A 4,057-nucleotide genomic window follows, 5' to 3' on the forward strand; every position below is an offset into this window, starting at 1 on the left:
TATGTGTGCTGACACTTTTATACCCTGGAAGAAATAAATAAGCATGATTCTGTAAAGAAAGAAAGCAAATAAGTAAATAAATAAATAAATAAAAATAATGCAGAAAAAAAAACTATATCAACTATAGTTATTATAAGCTTAGCAATAATTTATTGTTTATACCCCTCCTTTTGGAAGGCCCATTAATTTATTAAAACTTTATGATTACACACAGTTATCGGAAACATATTATTATTCTTATTGTAATATAATTATTATTATAATTCTCCATTATCGTTGTTGTTGTTTAGTCATTAAAAAATACTTGCTTCAGTTCCAGTTTCTATGGCGATGATTGGTGATCGATCTCTCAAGACTTTGGCGCGCTTTTGGCTTTTAAACTTCCAAGTGACGAACTTGCAAACGTAAGCTTTTTAATGGTCGGCGCGTTTCTTTTATTCGATTCGAAAGGGAAAAACACGGTAGAAATTGGCATTTTGAGTTACATGAGGACACACACATTCATGTAGAGACATACTGAAGTTTAATAACGAATATTGGACCTTTCCAAGGATCATCCAGACATCAAACCAGACATCAGTTCATCGCCAATTATTTTGAAGGTGAGTAGCATTACTAAAGTGTGTTTATCTGTATTTCTGTTCGATATGATTTTTAAAGGCTAAATGCATGATAGTCAGTAATGACACGGACAGTTTCCTATGCACCCGAAACTGTATTTCGTAACCGACATAACTAAAAGTAATATCTTGCAGATCAGGCAATTACCTAATTTAAACAATTTATTAAGACAACTGGCTCTTAAGAATTATTTGTTCGTGTATTGTTCGTATTATTATTTTTTCCCAGTCAGTCACTGGTCATTATTATCATGATTATTACCGTGCTACTGCGTCTGTTGCTTAGCAACCTTTTTGCTATCAGAACTACATTGTTGTGTGAGAGAGAGTTGTTATGTGTTAATATTAAAATACACATTTTTATGGAATACCTGTTTTGTAAAAGCAAGCCTAGTGATGCTGTGGTTTAACTCTTAAAGTAAACAACAGCTTCACGGGACATATTGCTTTATTTACTAAATAGAACCGACTCAAAAGAGTCAATAATCTAATTACTCTAAATTCATATTGAATGCTATGTTATTCAGCATTTGTATTAGCCTGTTACTTTTGTTTGTTTTTTTTTTTTTTCATGTGCAATTGAAAAGACTAAATAGCCCTGGAACCACTGATCTATAATAGAGAACTGGATAGCTCATGACGTCATAGAAGTGAAGCCAGTGCGCCACCATATTGGTATTCCCTAGTACTCGCAAACATTCCATTGAATGAATAGGAAATTAGACGATTTTAATGAGAAAACATCACCTAACAAGTCAGTGTTTTTCATATCTGACGTCTCACTGTACATTTTCACAACGCAAACGTCCTAAGCATGTAAAAGTTTATTTGTTTAATGGCCGGAATTCCCTCTGCTTATTAAAAACTTATCTTTATATATGTTACAGAAGCGAACATTAGATGAACATGATAAACATCGGACGTTCACCATGTTTACAAATGTCAAAATGCTCATTCTGAAATCTGAATAAACATTTATGCTTTGTATACAAATTTGCCTTGTTATAGTGTTTTTATTCATAGTCTAAATGCATGTTTCAACAATTATTTCGTTAACAATTTTTAAGCAGGTATTTTTTTAAACGTTTGTTAATTCAGCCTACATACCATTCATGTTGAAATAAATGTAATAAATGTTAATGATACAAAAATGTCAAATATAACATTCTGAATATAGAAATATCAAATGATTTTAATAAAATAAAGATAAAATGAAACTTTATAAATTAAATTATAACTACCAGCAGATGGTGGTAAGTCACTGATTTTATCACTGAATCATTCATTCAAGAATGAAGCAAGCGACTCTCTTTACGATTGTGTAATTGATTCAATGACTCGTTTAAAAACGCACGTTCATTTATAAACGGAACACAGCTGTGTTTGAATAGAGATGTGGCTCAGCTGTGACTTTGTTTCATACTATATTCATTGACGAAATTGGGCAAAACCAGACAGAGTTATAGTCAGATAATGTAAGGCACTTAATATAATAGAATTTGCGCGATCTTTAAGAGTTTGAAATTGATGTTGCTCAGTTAGGGACATTAAAATATACACATCATAACTTAAGGAAATAATGCTGACTAATTACATATGGTACGGATTTAAGTACATCGAGCTTTCCAAGATTTGAATTTCAGTACAGCATAGAGCAATATAGTAACAGAGGTGTGTGTTGTATTATTTATTGTATATTCAAATCAATTTCAGATACCAATACCAGATATACGTTAATGTTTAATATGTCCTGCATAATTCCTTACAGAAAGAAATATATTTTGTGTTGGATCAGTTACCGGCTTAAAATCGGATGATTTTTAGGTCAGCGGTTTCGCTGTGAGTCAATGGTGCTCTCTGCCGGTAGGGAATAGTAAGATGGCGGATCGAACACTTCCGGTGGCTTCACTGTCTTACGGCAGTTTAGAACGCAATGAGCGATCCAGTCATTATATATAGATCAGTGCCTGGAACAGAAATGAAGTCAAGGGCTATTAATAGATATATAATGAATATATAGTATATCTCACATTTTTGATTCTAAAACCTTATTTTTTATTTTTGCAGCCTACCGTATAGGACCTGTCCTGTTCTGTTGGCAATTCAAGTGCATTAGTGGTAAGTAAATTTATAAAACACTTTTGTCAAATAAATTTCAATGTAAATTAAATATAGATAAACATCTATAAAGATGATAATTCTGTCATCTTTACTCACATATTGTTTCAAACGTGCGTTACTTGCTTGTTTTCTGTGGAACACAGTTTGTTCTTTCCATGCAATGGCATTCAATAAAGACCAATAATTTCCAAGCTTTAAAAGGAATGACAATCATGATTCAATTAGTCCATATCTCATGTGTTATATTCCAGGCCTTCTGAAAAAATATGACAGCCTTGGGTGAGAAAAACCTATACTTCTTTATCTGTGTGGGTGCTGCTCAGTTCCTTATTATTTGTGCATTCTTGTTTCCTTTTCCTTGCATCCTAGCTGTTCTGTCTTAGGATGCAGAAAAAGGAAACAAAGACACAGTCCCTGTATTTTTTAAATTCAAAATATTCTTGCTCACTCAAGTGTAATTTGAAGATGTAGTGTTTGTGCAGGTCTGCTGTCACATTCTGAGCTTGAAAATGATTGAATGCCATTGTGTGGAAAAGACTGATCAACACACATGAGGGTTTTTCACCAAACCCTAAAGTATGTGCTCAGAAAACTTTAAATACACAGCACATTATGTGTTACTTTTGCTTTTTTTTTCCTAAAGCTGGTTGCTGTTTACTGCCATTTTATGGACGAGCATGTGGTCCAAAAGAGAGAAGAAGAAAAGAACAACACCAGGGTGAGTAAGAACTGAAAAAAATGATCATTTTGGGGTGAATTATCCCTTATAGACTGAACTCAGAAGCTGTATGTTTTTTGGTCGTGATTGTCTCAATCCAATTCATTTTCCATCTCTTTCCCATGAATTTAACCCAATTTCTGTTTAATTAAATGATGTACTGGTATGTGTGAGACTAGTAAATGATTTTTCTTTTAGCCAGTCATATAATCTACATTCTTTATACCTTGCTTTAGGTGTCCCTGATCACCCTGTTAGGGTTTATTTTGTAATAACATCATCTGAATGGACATTTATTTCATGGGAAGTAGCCATGTAAGTAAATAATTGCTGTGTATTAATATGGTATCAGGGTTGGCAACTTCTAAGTTCAGCTTGGAGTGAGATTTTTTTTTGTTTGTTTTGGAGTGGGTGGTTGGGTTGGGGGTAGGGGTGGTGATCTCGATTCCATATCTATTTTTATGTAAATACTGTACATATAAGGGGATAAAAATGCAGCTGAATGCTTTTTTTTAGCACCATTTAAATTTGGTTTAAATTCAGTATTTGCTTGCATTCATTGTGTGTACAAGTATCATTAAAAAAAGGATGTAAGTTA

General features: G+C 33.0%; 1 long non-coding RNA gene across 1 annotated transcript; it reads left to right on the forward strand.

Moving 5' to 3' along the window:
* Nucleotides 1-383: 383 nt before the first annotated feature.
* LOC127159944 (uncharacterized) lies at nt 384-3,461 on the forward strand. Its single transcript, XR_007826612.1, has 3 exons — nt 384-602; nt 2,688-2,738; nt 3,385-3,461. It is a non-coding gene; the product is annotated as an uncharacterized LOC127159944 (long non-coding RNA).
* Nucleotides 3,462-4,057: the final 596 nt, after the last annotated feature.

The sequence above is a fragment of the Labeo rohita genome, unplaced genomic scaffold (assembly GCF_022985175.1).
Source record: "Labeo rohita strain BAU-BD-2019 unplaced genomic scaffold, IGBB_LRoh.1.0 scaffold_2671, whole genome shotgun sequence".
NCBI classification, from domain to species: Eukaryota; Metazoa; Chordata; class Actinopteri; order Cypriniformes; family Cyprinidae; genus Labeo; species Labeo rohita.